This window comes from Triturus cristatus, chromosome 7 (genome assembly GCF_964204655.1).
Source record: "Triturus cristatus chromosome 7, aTriCri1.1, whole genome shotgun sequence".
NCBI classification, from domain to species: domain Eukaryota; kingdom Metazoa; phylum Chordata; class Amphibia; order Caudata; family Salamandridae; genus Triturus; species Triturus cristatus.
The window spans coordinates 297,229,972-297,248,355 of record NC_140590.1 but is presented as its reverse complement, the minus strand read 5'-3'; positions in this window follow the sequence as shown (position 1 = coordinate 297,248,355).

Here is an 18,384-nt window from a genome sequence, read left to right as displayed (position 1 = left end):
TATATAAAAACCTTATTTTTCTCTACAACCTGCCTAGTGTCCGTTTGTGGTGCATGGAATGAATTCACTGTGTCTATGATTGCCAATGCTTAACCGCATACGCCCTGAGGTTTAGCCTTGATTGCTCGCACCACGCACCTAGAGGGTGAGCAAGGGTCATCCTAAGGAGCCATCCTTCGCCCTGACTAGAAGTAGAGGGTCCCTGCTTGTCGCTGGTACTTGCCTGCGCCAACCAGAGCCCCCTCATTTCTAACACTTCCCCTATGTGTCTGATAGTCATAGGCGTTTTTCTGAACTATCCATTTATATACTTCCGCCTTAATAGCCAATATCTTCTGCTGGCTATTCTCAGCCTCGGTTCCACCTGTAATGTCCTTCAGATGCTGCTCTTCTGCCTCTGCCAGCTGACCCATCAATTTCTCTTGCTCTTCTCGTACCTCTTTCCTCAGCCTGGCGGAGAAGCTGATCGTCTCCCCTCACAATGCCGCCTTAAAAGAATCCCAGACACAATTACGAGATGCAGTATACCTATTTATATCAAAGACATTTTTAGCCCAATTCTTTAAATGTTCTACAAATTTGGGGTCTGCTGCAGTCTCCTCTCAAATGTCCAACAGGAGCTGGAGTGGGTAACCCTCTCAATTTCATATAACAAAATTAGTGGGCTATGGTCAGAAATCACTTCTGGTAATTTTTTAATCTCTACTCTCTGCGCCTCCATAGATGAAATAAGAAAATAATCCAACTTGGTATATTTCTTAAAGGGACATCAAAAGTAAGTAAACACTGGATTGTGAGGTTTTTTATACCCCCAGACATCCATCAGGCTGTATGATTTCATTAAGGAGCATAGAGCACTAAATACCTTGGGCTTACGACCAACATAGTTAACATTATTATCGATGTCTGTAAGATCTGTAGAAATATTAAAATCACCACACACTACGAGGGGGGATGGCCAGTTCAATAATTCCACCTCAAGTTTTCAAAAACCTCAGGCTCATCCTGATTAGAGCCATAAATTGTACAGAGTGTAAAGTCCACCTCAAGTTCCACAATTACCCATCTGCCCAAGGTATCCGCCAGGCAACGCCTGGCACCGCCCAGGCTGGATTTAGCCAATATTGCCACCCCCCTAGTAGTCTGTGTGGAACAAACCAGCAGGTCAAACCCTTTAATACTTAACCAGTGCTTTTTAGCCCAGGGTATATGGTTCTCCTGAAGGCAAATCAGATCTAGCTGATTTGACTTGACAAAATACTCCAATCTTTGTCTTTTACTCCAATCATTCAGGCCCCCTGTGTTAATTGAACAGATCTTAAGCGTCCCCATTAAACACTATTAAAATAATTCCTAACCAATATCTCAGCAAAGACCAACAATTTCCAAACAATACAAAAAGACCAAACAAAAACATCACAGCACCAGGTAATTTTCTCTTTTTTCCCCTCCCCCTTTTATCCCTCCCTTCCATGTGATACACAAACCACCCCCCTTCCCCACCCACTCCCCCCTTGTGCGAACCCACCCCACTCTTCCCTCCCCTCCCCTTCCTTACCTCGCCCCTCCACCCCAAAAGGACGCTCAGACCTTGGTCTGTGCATATGATGTGCGCAATACTAGTGGACAGTGCTTCCTTTTCTACTATAACAATAACTAAGTTAAGAAAGACCCTAAAGAAAAAAAAGGACACTCCAGTTCTTCAGTACCAACTCTTCCACCACCCCTACCTCCACATCTCTTTATAAACACCTATAAGCCAAGTCCAAGTCTTACCCCCCCATCATAATACAAAGCATAGGCAACTTTATTTATCCAGGTATTCTTTTGCTTTTATCTCCGATGAGAAATATCGCGTAATACCGTGATTAATCACTTTCAGTTGTGCCGGATTAACAAGATAGACCTGGATTCTTTTATCCTGGAATGGTTTTATGAGCTGTCTCAACCTCCAGTGCCTCTCTACTGTTACATGGCAAAAATCAGGTCGAACAAAAAATGAGACCCCTCCACTTGATCTCTTGGCATCGGGCCTTGCTTTATCAAAAATAGCTTGCCGCAAAAGATAGTTCCCAAAAAAACCTAATATAGCTCGTGGTTTATCACCCTCATTTGATGGTGTTCGGGGTTTAAGCGGAATGCAATGCGCTCGTTGGATTGCCGCCCCCCAGTTCCACTCTGATAGTTCAGGAAAAGCCGCCTTAAACAATTCAATTATATAGCCTCTAGTGTCCGACCCTTCTAAATTCTCCTGAACCCCCAGCACTCTGAGATTGTTCCTCCTTTGTCTGTTTTCAAACTCTTCAAATTTCCATTGTAAGTCCTTAATTTGAGCACCTTGAGCCTCCACCTGGGTTATAGCACTTGTCGCATCGGTTTCTGTAGCCACAATTCTCTCTTCGAGATTCGCCACTCTCTCTCCCATGTTTGAGAAAGCCTTAGATAGCTTTCTAACTACCCCCTGCATTTTCCTCATCCCAGCCTGTGCTTCCCGACTATCTTGTCTTGTTTCCACTCTGTGTGCCAGGATAGCTTGGTGTATTATATCCAGAGTAGGGGGGTGCCATCCACTACTACAGATGCTTCAGTTGCAAAAGAGCCTGTAAGCGGGGTGGCTGACGAATAGTCCCATGACAAATTTTTCCTCTCTTTATTCAGTGACACCTTTTGTCCCGAAGATTTTTTTGCTGTTACGGGGCGATCCTCCTCACTGACCTCAGGGTCCGATTCTAAACTACTAGCCCCTTGTGAGGTACTCATAATATCATCCGACCATTCTGCCCCCTCAGAAACAGAAAAGAAGCATCCAATCGCTGGGCTCTTTCTCCGGTTCTCCCCTATTTTTGTCTAATATCAATCCCTCTGCCTGAGCCCAGGCAAGTCCGACCATTTGCTTATCAGAAAGCCCACTCATCGTGTTTTCACCAGAGCTACCATTTTCCCCAGTACCAGGTCTCTCTGTAACTGCTGTAATATCTGGTGGTAACACAGGCTCTATTAGGCCCTCATCTCTAACAGTAACTCCATCGATGTGACTCAGATTACCCTCCTTTGAGCTCGCTCCATCTAGAACCACATCGTGGACAGTCGCCGGACTCACCTCCTTCTCAGGGGGCCGACTCTCAGCTTTCCCAAAGCTGCACCCGCTACTTTCCACCACCACAGTTACGTCCACCCCAGCGGGTGATTCCCTCCTGCGCTGCAGCAGCTCCACCACCGAAGACCCAGCCGGGCGGTTCTTGCAAGAAACCCCGCCTCTTCCTCTTCTGAGCACCGGCGGGCCAGGTGAGAGCAGCCGACCTGATCGCCCGGGAGATCCTCCTAAGGCTGCAGAATCTGGCACGCTCTCACCGCGTCCCTTACGAGTGGCTGCTACGGCCTTAGATGCTGCCGTATTCGCCGCCACTTTCGGGGCCATCATCGAACCTCCTCTCTCCAGCCGATGGAGCAGCCTCTGCAGGTAAACTTCAATATATCGCCGGTTTAATTGCGGTTTCGCTCCGGCTTGAGATGTCCACAGAGAGTTGCGGAGATACAGCATCCAAAAACACTGGGGGGGAGCCAGAAAGACTTGATGGAGATTTGATTCCTTAGCTTTCTTCTACTTTAAACGGGTCTCATAATCGGAATCGCCAGCACTGCCACATAGTACCGCCATCGACCTCCTAAGAGGTCCCGGCAGGAGTTTCTTTTGCAAGGAAAAATTCAAGATGCTGTCTCTAGCTCAGGTGTCTTTGGTGCTGAAACTGAAGGAATCAGTGGTGGTCCTCAATGTAGGTTGGTAGGATATTTCTGCCATAGATACCCCCACTTTTTGCCTGGTTCCAGAGTGTTTTGACTGTAGTTCACTAGGATCCTGCTATCCAGGACCCCAGTGAGAGTGCTTCCTCCTCTAAATTTACTGGTAAGTACTTTTCTGATGGATACATCTACCAGTGGATTCCTCACCTTGTGAATATGCCCTGCGCCAGCAACATTCGGAAACTTTTGTAGCAGTCCACGCCGATGAGGTCGAAGACAACGTCACAGAGAGACGGCTCCGCTCGCGACTCCGCTGACGTCACCGGCTCCATAAGAAGACCTCGTCGGCGTGATGACGTCAGTTCCCTTTTTTCCGCGCCGTCGACGCCAACGGATTTTGGGAATCTCTCTCTCTAGCTATTCTTGTTACTTTGTTTTCTGCTAGTTTCTCTTTGTCTTCTTCAGCGAAAATGTTGACGAAGAAGTCTGGATTCAAACCTTGTTGAGAATGTGGGAAACACATGTCGATAACGGATCCGCATGACGACTGCGTGTGGTGCCTGTCATCGGACCATGATGTGGAAGGATGCTCTTGCTGCCGCAAGATAAGCTCCAAGGCTCTTAAGGAAAGGGAAGCAAAGCTCTTCATTGCCAAGATGAAGAAAGAAAAAAGAGGCCGGAGGAAGTCGAGGTCAAGATCGAAGTCGGCATCGAAGTCGACTTCGGGGCATGCTTCAAAATCTAGGAAGCACAAGAAGAAGAGGAGGCATTCATCTCGACGTCACTCGGATAGGGATGCGGCTCCAAGATTGACGTCACCCTCCCGACGCCGTAAGGACTTTGTGTCTCCCTCGCCTGTTCCGGATTCACCTATTGGCCTGTCGTCACCTGTGGCTTCACCGGAACATTCTCCGGCTCCGGGCCCGGCTCCATCTTCGATGCCGGCTCCATCTCCGGCTCTGTCCCCGGTTCCGATTGAGGAGCTTCCAGCTCCGGGAGAGCCTTCGGCTCCGCTGATTCCACCGTCGGCGCTGGTTGGCCCGAGTCCGGTGATGCCTGAACAATATCCTGCGTTTTCATGACCAGGTCAGGACCCTACGCATTATCCTAATGCTATGTATGGAGTCTTCTCCAGAGCCATGTACCCCTCTGGTGCACCTTCGGGTCCTATGGGTCCTATGGCTTTTAGTTTGGGAGTTCCCCAAGCCTATCTTCAGGCTTCCTTCATGCCATTTTTTCCGGCGACGCCGTCTTGGCATCTACCGGCGCCGAGGACACCGACGCCGCTCCCTTCGTCACCGGCGCCGACTCGACATCGTTCGACGCCGGCTGGTCCATCTGCTCCAGCCCGACGCCGTCGGATTCGGTCACGGTGCCACCGACTCTAGTTGTGAGGATCAGGTCTAGGAGGGAGGCCCAAAGGGTGCTAGATGAGCAAAGATACCTGTTGGAGGAAGTAGAGGAAGGGGAGCTCATGGACGATGTTTTTGATGAGTTAAAAGAGGCTAGTGGTTTGGACTTATCACCTGAAAGGGAGATTACTCCTCCTTCTGACCTTCCTTCAAAGGATGTGGCTCCATACCATGCCGTTATAAAGAAGGCAGCTGAACTTTTAGATCTGCAATTGCCTTCTGCAGAGTTCAAGCCCAACATCTTAACAGAAGTTCTGCACTCTCCTTCTGCTGTTTCGGAGCCTTTACTCCCTTTTAATGACGCCATTATAGAGCCAGTGATGGAGGTGTGGCGTAAGCCCTTTTCTGCTCCGGCAGTCTCTAAAGTTATTGCCAGGAGGTATAGGGCAGCTCTGGGGGACCCAGACGTTTTGACATCTCATCCATCTCCGGAGAGTCTGGTGGTTCAGGCTGCCTGTTCCAGGAAATCATCGGGTTCTTTTCCCCAAGTCCCGAATGACAGGGAGGAGAAGAAACTGGATCAGTCGGCCAAGAAGGTCTTCTCTTCTGCCAGTATGGCCCTTATGTCGACAAATGCCACCTGTCTTTTGGGCCGGTATATACATGCACTTATGGACTCAGCAAAGCAGCTGGCCCCTAGGCTGTCTGAAGAGGATAGGATAGGTTTCAATGAGGTCCTTTTGGATACCCAAGCAGCAGCATGTCAGGTGATCCAAAGTGGCTTGGACTTAGCTGACTCGGTTGCAAGAGTCATGGGGTCTTCTGTTGCCACCAGGAGGAGTGCGTGGCTTCAATCTTCGGAATTCTCCCCTGATGTTCAGTCAACGCTATTGGACTTGCCTTTTGATAGCTCCGGACTCTTTGGCAAGAAAGTGGATGCTGCGCTTGAAAGATTTAAAGAGAGTAAGGCCACAGCTAAATCTTTGGTCCTTCAATCTCAGTCAAGGGGTTCGTTCAAGAGGTACAGGGGCTTCGGAAGGTCAACCTTTCGTTTTTACAGGCAGCCCCAGCAGCAGCAACAGCAACAGCAACAGCAACAAGGCACTCTGTATAAGAGCTACAGAGGCAGACTCAGGGGTCGCTCTCGAGGTCGGCAGCTTTCCCCCTCTTCCTCTTCCTCTTCCTCCTCCTCAGCCCCTCCCACCAGCGCAAAGCAGCCCTAGATCCACCATTCTGGATCATGTTGGTCCTGTGGGGGGCCGGCTTACCCATTTTCTACAAGATTGGGAATTGGTTACTACAGACCTTTGGGTTCTAGATCTTGTAGAAAATGGGTACGCCCTTCCCTTTTGGGAATGTCCTCCAAATTACCCTCCTTGTCAAGGTGCTTGCTCGGAGGACCACCGTCTTCTCCTGCAGGAGGAAGTCCTGACGTTACTAAGAAAAGGTGTGATAGAGGTGGTTCCAGAGCAGGAGAGGGGTCAGGGATGGAACTCCCGGTATTTCCTGATTCCGAAAAAGGACAGCAGATTGCGTCCGATATTGGACCTCAGGATCTTGAATCTTTATCTGAAGCAAGAGAAGTTCAAGATGCTAACCCTTGCACAGGTTCTTCAGGCGCTGAATCAAGAGAACTGGATGGTGTCGATCGACTTGCAGGATTTGTATTTCCACATCCTCATCCTGAAGTCGCACAGGAAGTATCTCCGGTTTACGGTAGGGTTGCAACATTATCAGTTTGCGGTCCTTCCGTTTGGTCTTACCTCGAGTCTTCACCAAGGTGATGGCAGTGGTGGCAGCCCATCTCAGAAGGTCGGGGATCTCAGTTTTTCCCTATCTGGACGACTGGCTGATCATAGCGGAGTTGCCAGGGAAGGTGCTTCATCATCTGCAGGTTACAGCTCAACTGTTGTACTAATTGGGTTTCTCGATAAACGTACCCAAATCTCAACTGGTGCCCTCTCCGCGCAACCTGTTCATAGGGGCAATACTGGACACCTCCACAAAGGGTTCTCGACATACAGGAAATGATTCCTTTGTTTTACAATGGAGCGGTCGTTCCAGTCCTGAAGGTCCTTCGCCTGCTCGGTCTGTTTGCTTCCTGCATTCTGTTGGTCAACCATGCATGTTGGCACATGAGGGCACTCCAGTGGTGCCTCCGCAGGCAGTGGTATCAGCACAAGGGAGATCTCAGGGAGTCTGTGTGGATCTCGGGAGAAGCTGCAACGTATCTGTCTTGGTGGAGCGTGGAGGGCAATCTGTCTCAAGGAAAGCCCTTTCATCTACCTCCATCGGTGGCCACAGTGATAACGGATGCATCCACTTTAGGGTGGAGTGCTCATCTGGGGGATCTGGAGATGAAGGGTCTTTGGTCTCCAGAGGAAAGGTTGCTTCACATCAACCTTCTGGAATTGCGGGCGATACGTTTGGCGCTCAAGGCCTTTCTCCCTTCCCTTCGTCGTCAGTCGGTGGAAGTTCTGACGGACAACACTACCGCGATGTGTTATGTCAACAAGCAGGGAGGAGTGGGGTCTCTTTGTCTCTGCAGAGAAGCTCTGCGTCTCTGGTCCTGGGCTCAGGATCATCAGATTTGTCTGATGGCAAATCATCTGGCCAGGGTTCTGAACGTGCGTGCAGACAGTCTCAGTCAGCAGTTCTCCGCCGACCATGAGTGGAGGCTTCATCCGGAGGTGGTTTGTCACGTCTTTCGGATGTGAGGAACTCCTCGGGTGGACTTGTTTGCCACTCACGAGAACGCTCACTGCCCGTCATTCTGCAGTCTCCAGTATCCGATGCAGGGAGCGTTGGGGTACGCGTTTCAGTTGAGATGGGACTCACATCTCCTTTACGCGTTTCCTCCCATACCCTTGATTCCTCGGGTTCTGAGGAAGATTCGCCAAGACCGGGCCCAAGTCATATTGATCGCCCCGGATTGGCCAAGAAGGGTGTGGTATACAGATCTTCTCCACCTCTCCTCGTGCCCTCCGCTCTGTCTCCCTCTGAGGGCAGACCTCCTCCCGCAGTCGGAGGGGCAGGTTCTACACCCCCACCTCCAGAGCTTCCACCTTCATGCCTGGAGATTGAACGGGGCAACCTGAATTATTTTTCTCTCCCGCCAGATGTGGTAGATGTAATTTTGTCTGCCAGACGTCATTCCACCAAATCTATCTATTCCTATAGGTGGTCTAAATTTGTGCTCTGGTGTGGGGAGAAGTCAATTGATCCTTTGAGTGCTCGTTTATCTGACATTCTTCAGTTTATCCTTTCTCTTGCTCAGCAAGGTGTAGTAATCTGTTAATGCTAAGCTTATGTAAGCCTATGTATGATGTATTCTGTTAGAATGTTTACTGCTGCTTAGTTACGTGAGAATGTTACATTGCCACTCTTGAGGTTGTGTCTGTTGGAGTTGGCTGCCTCCAAGCCTTCTCTTTTCCATGTAGCCAGTAATAAACCTCTCAAGACATCATCTGCATCCTGTCTATTTACTACATTTATCTGGCGACGATCTTGGCTACATGGACAACCCAGCGTGCAGAGCAGCGTTCATCTTTTAATTCAACTATCATCAAAATTCACCCATTCAGCTACTATCAGTCCTCGCTCTACAAAGAAACTAAAGGAAGTACATCTGCTCACGACCGACTCAATTTATCTTGCGCATGCTGCCTCATGTCCTCATTTTAAAGAAGACTCTCTTCCTCTGAACCTCTACACATCACGCTAGGACGTTTTTATTCACCTGATTTATAAATTAAGACTGTGAAAGCCGGCGCGTATATTTTATAAGACTAACATCACGCTGTTCAACACTCATTAAAAACGCATAATTTTAGCACTTTGAACAAACGTGTCTTTCAAAAATAAAGTGCTGTGTTGAAATTCCTACCGGACTTGTAGTGTGACGTGTGAGGATATCACGCGCTCGCAGTGTTCTTCGCTCCGGAGAGCATGGAATCCAGTTCCCTTTGATTCATGTGAAGACGTCTACACGCAACTACGCGCTCACGTCATCACGTTTACTGCGCATGTTGCATTGGTTCGTGCTGCCTGGGAGCTTACCGCGTTCATGGTTGCGTGGCAACCGTACGAACGCGATCATCGGGCTCATTTAAAGGAAATAGCGCTGATGCGCACAGCTTCTCTGAAAATTGTTCTTCACTTCATTTAAACGAAAGCTGAAGCAGACAGTTTACACTTCAATAGCTATCTCTTAGTTATGTACATTTTTTATTAAGGATCCACCGTTATGTTTTCAGTGTGTTTTCACGGTGACACACTCACCTTTTTCTGCAGCAGTGTATATCACGGTGATGTACACACATTTCATGATTTTTTTTTCTCTCTCTTTGTCAATCCATTATTTATAGGTGCGTTCTACGGTGACACACACACCTCAAAACTTACCATTTTGTGTGCACCACGGTGATGTGCACACCTCTCATTCTATTCTGAACTAAAAAAAATCCTCGAGTCGTCTACCTTCTTCAGCATATATATAAAAAAAATACTTAATGCTGTAATTTTGCGTTCGCTTCAATATTCCATTGTCTTTAAAGTTTTATTTTTTATTTTTAAAAAGATACCATGTGCACTCTTCGGTCTGTAAATCCACCTCCTGCATTTTTAGACTCTCCTGGAGAACCACCTATCAGATGGGAAGTCTGGCATGATGCTTTCGAAACTTATCTAGGTGCTATAGGGGCATCTAGATTTAATTCAGATAGAAAAAAATATGTGTTACTCCATTCTCTTGGTTTTGAAGGAAGATCTGTATTCAAACATTTACCGGATTTACCACAAGACATTGCGGTGCCTAACGACGAATACAGAGAGACTGTTCTCAAACTCAAACTTTGTTTTGACAAGCAACCGAGTCTCATGGTTCTTAGACATTCTTTCTTCAAGAGGAAACAGTCTGAAGCGGAAGATGTGGATTCTTACATTTCTGTTCTGCGCAGATTGGCGGCAGAATGTAAATTTGAGAACTTTACTGACCAACTCATTAGGGACCAATTTGTATGCCATTGCAGGGACAAAAATAACAGACAAAAATTACTTACCATGGGTGATCCGTCCCTTGATGAAACTATCAAATTAGCCAAGAGTATAGAAATTTCTATGGTTTCTTTGAAAGAATTGGAAGATAAAATAGTGGAACCGGTCAATGCCATTAATCTTAATGCATCTAAAAAATCCTCTAAAAAAACATCTAAAAGCAGTGTTAGTAATATCAGTAAGCCCACAAAACTTAGAGCTACGAGCAGTACAGAGCATACAGTATGTATAAGATGTGGGAACCCACCCCATACTAAAGGTTCACGTTGTCCTGCTTCCAGTGTCACTTGTAATTACTGCAAAAAAGTAGGTCACTTTGCAAAAGTTTGTCTCAAGCTCAAAGGGCAAAAGACTAACATGAAGAAGTCTGCTGTGTGCTTGTTAGAGTCTGAATCGTCCTCTGACTCTGAGATTGTTTCTGTCGTCTCAGAGCACACCACTTACAGTGTTGTGGAAGGTGATCCCAAAAGCTGTGTTGATCCTGTTGTGGATATTTGTGTTGGCAGCAAATGTATAAAACTTTTAGTGGACTCTGGAGCTAAGATAACCATGATTACCAAGAAGCTGTTCGATGAAACTTGGGAGGGTACGCAACCTCTTCTTCCTCCCGATCGAACACCGGTGTCTTATGAAGGCCGGAAAATCGATCTTCTAGGTTTTTTTGAAGAAGAGATGTGTTTCAAAGGAAGGAGGATAAAAGGGAAAATGTATGTTGCTGTTAAAGGGTTAAACATCCTAGGGTGGTTCCATCAGGGATTGTTTGGGATGATTCTTAAACCCGGAACCAAAGAACAAGTTCTAGTAGTTGGGTGTCCTGATGAAGTATAATCCCTCAAAGATAAATTCCCTTCTGTATTTGGTTCAGCCGTAGGAAAGATCCATGTTTTTAAGCACAGGATTATAGTTAAAGAAGGATCTTTACCAGTTAAACACAAGCTCAGGGGAGTACCCTATTGTATTAGGGAAGACTTAGAGAAAGAACTGAAAGAGTTATGTCAGAAGGGCGTGATTGAGCCAACGGAATCTTCACTTTGGCTTTCACCTTTGGTCGTCGCTAGGAAGAGATGTGGTCAACTCAGGGTTTGTGTGAACTTGAGATCACTCAATAAGGAAATCTGGGTTGACTCACATCCTCTTCCGAAAATCCATGACATCTTTGCTTCAACCAAAGGTGCCAGATTCTTCACCAAACTGGACCTAGCAAGCGCATATCACCAAGTGGAATTACACCCTGATTCTCGTCACTTCATGGCATTTGTGTCCCCCCTAGGCACATTTCAATACAAACGCATGCCTTTTGGGTTAGCATCGGCTGCCTCAGTATTTCAGAGAGTCATGTCCAACATTCTTAGAGGGTTGAGGGAGTGTTAATTTTTGCAAAGGATGCTCCTTCACACGACCTCATTTTGGAAAAAGTGTTGGGTCTTTTTCAGCAACATGGTGTTGTCTTAAAACTGGAGAAATGCAAATTCTTCTGTACTGAAGTAGAGTACTTAGGTCACATTCTCAGTTATGATGGTGTTAAACCCAGGCCTGGTCTTCTGGAAGCCATAACTAAAGCTTCAATTCCCACAGACAAAACTGGGGTCAAATCTCTGTTAGGCCTATGTGAATATTATTCGAGATTTATTCCCCATAAGCCACAATAGTCCGTCCCATTAGCCATCTCCTCAAAAAGGGATCGAAATTTGTTTGGAGTAAGGAATGCGAATCTGCCTTTGAAGAAGTCAAAAGTGTACTTAGTGAGAGTGCTGTTCTCAAGCCGTTTGACCCAAGCTTAATTTGCTGTTTAACAGTTGATGCAAGTCAGGTGGGTTTGGGTGCTACCTTGACACAATCTGAAGGGGGAGTTGAAAAAACTATTGGTTTTGCATCCAGGGTTTTGAGATCACCTGAATTACAGTACTCTGTCATTGAGAAGGAGCTCTTAGCCTGTTCATGGGCTATCGAAAAGTGTCGCCCATATGTGTGGGGAAAACGTTTTCTACTTCTGACCGACCACAAACCTTTATCAATATCTTGGGAAGCGGGTTAAGTAAGTGTTGTACTCCCAGGATTATGAGGATGGTTACCAAATTACTACAGTATCAATTTGACATCAGACACATTTCTGGGGGTAAGAATGGGAGGGCTGATTTTCTTTCACGATTTCCTCCCACATCTGACCAAGATGAAGATATTTTGTTTTCTGATCTTATTGAGGAGGATTGTGAAGATTGCCTCGTGGCGGGGGTTGACATTCCTGAACTCAGATTTTGTTCGGAAGATGAATGGAGAGATGCTTTCTCTGATGATTGTGTCCTTCAAGATGTGTGTAATCTGGTTAGAAATGGATGGCCTAGGGAAAGGGTTCTTCATCCTGCATTACAACCTTTTTCCAAGATTGAGGATGAAATATCTTTAGAAGACGGTATTTTGTTACGTAATGACAAACTCATTCCTCCGCATTTTTTTAGGAGAGGTATAATACTTAGAGCTCATGAAGGGCATTTAGGCTCCTCTTTCACCAAACGTCGCGTTCGTGACACTTATTGGTGGCCAGGAATGGATTCGGAGATTGATGATTTTGTCTTAAATTGTTGTATTTACAGTACTTCTGACAAGTCCCTTAAGACATCCGTCCCTCCTCTCATGCCTGTAGAAGTGCCAGATCGTCCTTGGGTCAAATTAGGAGTCGATGTCATGGGACCTTATTCGACTCTCAATGGTAACTTTAGATTTATTCTTGTTATGATTGATTATGCCTCAAAGTGGCCTGAGTACAAATTTGTTAAGGAAGCTGACACTAAGAGTATCATTAATTTTTTGAGGGAGGTTTGGTCTAGAGAGGGGTCCCCTGAAGTTCTTGTTTCAGATAATGGGAAACAGTTTGTTGGGAAAGAGTTTGAAACCTTTTTGTCTATTTACGGTGTAAAACATTTGAAAAGCTCCCTCTATCATCCTCAAGGGAATGGCCTAGTTGAAAGGATGAATAGAGTTGTCTGGGACTGCGAGAAATGGGCCAAGTCCAACAACCAAGATGTTCTCAAATCCATGGAAAACATGATATGGTTCTATAGGACGACTCCCCATTCTTCTACCAAGGTTTCTCCTTTTGAGTTAATGAGGGGTAGGAAACCCATTACGTCTTTTCGTCCAGGGTGGATGTCCAAGTGGATTGATGTAGAATCAGATGTGCGGAAACTTATGTCTAGGGCTAAGGATAATGCCGCTGTCACTCAAGCTAAACAAAAAAGAAATTTTGATGCTAAGAAGGGGTCGAGGACTTCTATTCTTAATATAGGTGATTTGGTTAGAATAAGGAAGTCGGTGTATTGTAACAAAGGTGAAAGCAAATTTGGACCTCCTGTTAAAGTTATTAAGATTATGGGGAATGCCATTCAGGTTGAAGGGGGTTTTTGGTGGAATTTGTGCAAGGTTGCTAAAGTCACTTCCTCTACTGGACAAGTTCTTCATAATAAGAATGTTGGTCCTTCTCATGGCACTGATGCTCTATCAGAGGGTGTCAGAAGGAGTTCACGCAGTGTGATTAAACCTGCTAGATTTAGGGAATGATCTTCCATGTTGTTATACTGTTTTTTTTATTCTTTCAGTTGATTTTTCTGTGTTTATTTTATTATTGTTTGTTTTACTTTCTTGCTTTATTTTGTTAGAAGAAAAAGAGGTAATGTAGTAATCTGTTAATGCTAAGCTTATGTAAGCCTATGTATGATGTATTCTGTTAGAATGTTTACTGCTGCTTAGTTACGTGAGAATGTTACATTGCCACTCTTGAGGTTGTGTCTGTTGGAGTTGGCTGCCACTGTAAAGGGATATCTTTCAGCCTTGTCGGCATTCCTTTGTTTGCCGGATCAACCATCATTGTTCAAATCGCCTATTGTTTTACGATTTCTAAAGGGCCTTACAAACAAGTTTCCTCCTACTCCTTTTATTGTGCCTCAATGGGACTTAAATCTTGTCCTAACTTATCTGATGGGTTCTCCCTTCGAGCCCTTACACAAGTGTCCCTTGAGACTGTTGTCTTTCAAGACGATTTTCCTTATTGCGATCACCTCGGCAAGGAGGGTAAGTGAGCTTCAAGCTCTGAGTTCAAAAGACCCGTTCTTGACCATTCATGCTGAAAGGATGGTACTCAGGACCAGGGCTGCTTTTCTGCCTAAAGTGGTAACTCCCTTCCATCTGGGGCAGTCCATTACCCTCCCTACCTTCTATCCTCCGCCTCACCCTTCCAATGAGGAGGAGAGACTTCACCGCTTGGACCCTAAGAGGGCGGTGAGCTTCTACCTTGACAGGACAAAAGACTTTCGAGTTGATGATCAGCTCTTCGTGGGCTTTGTTGGCTGCAGGAAAGGCAGAGCGGTGCACAAGCGCACCCTTTCCAGATGGATTGTCTTGTGCATCAAGATATGCTACTCTTTGGCCGATAAGGAATCTCCAGAGGGTTTAAGGGCTCATTCCACTAGAGCTAAGTCTTCCACTTCTGCTTTGTCTAGAGGTGTTCCTGTGGAGGACATTTGTAGGGCGGCAACTTGGGCCTCCCTTCACACTCTCGCAAAGCATTACTGCTTGGATTCCGAGGTGAGGAGGGACGGACACTTTGCTCGTTCCGTCCTTCAGGACTTTCAGGTATGGAAGGGTGGACACCCCCCAGCGGGAGTGGGACTGCTGTGGGAATCCATCAGAAGAACAAGTTACTTACCTTCGGCAACGCTTTTTCTGGTGGATACAGTATCTGCCTATGGATTCCTCACTGACCCACCCTCCTCCCCGTTGTCCACCCTTGTATACCTACAATTCTGATGATGATGTTTCAAAATGTATTTGTTACTGTCAAAGGCATTGTGTTATTTCTTTTGCCTTTCTATTTATTCTCCACACTGTGTGTGTTGATTTGTATATTATGTACTGTATATACTGTGTATATATTGCTGTCAGTCCGTCCCTGTGCCTCGAAGGCACGGAAAAAAGGGCGGAACTGATGTCATCACGCCGACGAGGTCTTCTTATGGAGCCGGTGACGTCAGCGGAGTCGCGAGCGGAGCCGTGTCTCTGTGACATCGTCTTCGACCTCATCGGCGTGGACTGCTACAAAAGTTTCCGAATGTTGCTGGCACAGGGGATGTTCACAAGGTGAGGAATCGACAGGCAGATACTGTATCCACCAGAAAAAGCGTTACTGAAGGTAAGTAACTTGTTCTGTACACCCCACAATTGGTATACTGGAATACAGTTATAAGTCCCTAGTATATGGTACCAAAGTATCGAGGGCATTGGTATACCAGGGGTCTCCTATGGGCTGAAGTATGTATTGGGCCACCCCTGAGAGCTCATGCAAACTGTGTCTGCTGAGCTGCCATTGCAGCCTGCGTAACAGGATGCATGCACACTTCACCTCAGAATTAAGATTTGCCTTATATCCAGGTCACAGCACTTAAAACCAATAAGCCACTCCTAATGTAGGCCCTTCAGTCCAAGGGCAGGGTGCACGGTTCTAAGTGTGTGGGTGTTCCTGCACAAGTAGAGGTGCCCCTACAAACCCCGGACTCTGTTTTCTAGGCTTTGTAAGTGTAGGACAGCAGTTATAAAGTATGTAGTGGACACTGGCAAGTCGAGATGTCTAACAAATTAATGGCAGCCCCGAATCTAGTCATGTTTGGTATCAAAAACATTGGAATCATGCAACTACACCAATTCCAGTGTTAGGTGCATGATACCATGTACTGGGGGGCTCCTTAGAGGACCCCCCCATACCTAGCTATATAGCCTTACAGGGTCTGACTACCGACCCTAGTGTCCTGGCCCCCTGCTGATGAACTTCACTTGGGCAGGTGAAGCCAAACAAAGGATTTCCTGCAAAGGAGAGGTGTGACCACCATTCCTTTGCAATTAGGTAGGGTGGGGGCGCTTCTGAGCACCATCAGAGTGCATTGAAGGGCACATTTGGTGCCCTCCATGCATAATCCAATTTTGCCCAGTTCAGGAGCCCTGGGCTCCCGTTCTGGCGCAAAACTACACAAAGAACAGGGGAGTGGCCACCCCCCTGTCCTGCTCCTCCCAAGGGAGGTACCCAGAGCTCCTCCAGGTGGCCACTTGATTCTGCCATGTTGAATCTTGGCCCTTGGGAGCACCTAACTGGCTAGGCCAGCTGATTAGCATCCCTGACCCCCTCTGAAAGGTGGATAACCAAAGAAGAGGTCCTTTCCCTTTTTAGGGTTACTTAAGGTCTCCCCTAAGTGTGGGTCCTTAGATTCGTCCGACAACAACTTCTGGAACCGACTACCTATCACTGAAGATTGTTCAAAGACTCTTTTGCTGGTGGACACTGAAACTCTACTGTTCGTCAAGCCAGGACCCTCGACAAGACTGCTCCCTGTATGAAGAATCCTGCTGCATCTTTATCCTTGTGCATTTCCAAAGACCTGCAACTCCGTGGTTGTGCATCCTCCGAGTCAGCAAGGACTCAGACTGACTCCTAGCCTGAAGTAATCTCTCTTGAAGTGAAGGAGTCACTTCTCTGCATCTGCCAGCATCTCAACGTCCACGACTGGTTTGCTGATCCCTTTGTCCCTCGGACATCGCCTGTCTCTGCAACACGTGTGGTGCAAGTGGGGTGACTGTAATCCCTCTCCAGCCAGCGTAGACCGGCTGCATGTGCACCGTGTCTGTTTGGCGTTACCAAGGCTTGTTGGTAACGCCAAACCGAAGATCTTCAGGCTCAAGTAGCCCCTGCCTGCAGCACTGCACAGATTCAAGCACGTCATCCTGTCTGCATCCCCTGCATCATAGGCCTTCATCTCCTGTGTGCTGCTAGGGCTTCCTTGTGACCTCCTGTGCCTGCTGCCAAAAGGTCCTTGAGGGGGCTCCTTCGATTCCTACTGGCTCTCTTGCATGCTGAGGGCCGGGCCTCACTTAGCCTTGCTGGGTTAGTCCCAAAGGCCTTGCTGGTCTGCAACCAAGCACCTTCTCCCACGAACAGTTGTTTGCATTTGCAAAGGCTTTTTGGCAGTCCTGCTGGCCTCTGACCTTCCTGCACTAGTGGACCGCCATGTGACAGCACATGAAAGGCTCCTAGAACGTTGTCTGGTCTCCAAAGCTGCTGTTTCTTCCACTCCGTGAACCTTGAACCAGGGCAGGTATTGTGCTCCTGGGCCTCCTGGGCACCTCTAGTTGGTTTTGACTCTGTCCCCTCTGCTTTCAGGTTCTTCTCGTCTGGATTCCTTGTTCAGGTTCTACCGGCCTGGTGCACGAGACGCTGTAGCTTCTGTACTTCCACGATCCTCCATTGGTATCTATCGAGGTTTCCAACACCACTTCACCCCTATGCACCTGGGCTCCCTGGTGCAGGCATCCGTATCTCCTGGGTATCCACTGGTGGGGTGACTCGCCAACCTTCCTTGATCACAAGGGTTCCTTCGGGGTCCTTTAGGAAGTGTCCTAGAACTCAAATTTTCCTACAGCAACTTACCATGTGTTGTCCTATGGACGTCTGATCCGATGCAACCACTCAGCACCTGGGCACCTTGGGATCCCTGACTACTCACCTTGGGTGGCTCCTTTCTTTCCCTGGGGTCCTCCAACCTTGGGTACTAGTCCAATATTGGTTCTCACCTCGAATCCCACACTTTTAGTATTTGGTTTGGCCCCCTGGTTGGGCCCAGGTGTTTTCCTATGCTACTTATCTATTGCCTAAGTATTGCTTGCATGTAATTGATATCTCCGGGTAGGAGATATACCAAGTTAGTGTCTAGTGTGTATTAATAAATACAAAGTATTTTTCTACTCACCTAGTGTGGTTCTTTCTTGTGTGAAAAGCTTACTGACCGACATAGTGGTACATGCAACTGCTTTACACCCTCATGGAAAAGCCTTAGCATCGCTCCACAGCTATTACTTGAGAGCTTTGGTTTTCAGGGACCTAAACACTATTACGAAGGGTTGCCTGGAGTCACTGCACAGTGCCTCACCATAAGTTGACACTATATACTGAGCCAGCCTCCTACACTCAACTTGTAGGAAACCTATTTGTATATACCAATCTGGCAACACACACGAGGTACCTGTGTTTCATGGCAGACTCCACCCACTACTACTTTGCGCTCCTCCCATTCGGCTTGGCAGCGGCTCTAAGGGTCTTTACCAAGGTAAATGGTGTGGTTGCAGCACATATGCATAGGTCAGAGGTTTCAATAGCCCAGCAGTTAGCTGCTTAAGGCTGGCTGCCGCAGATAGTTGCTGA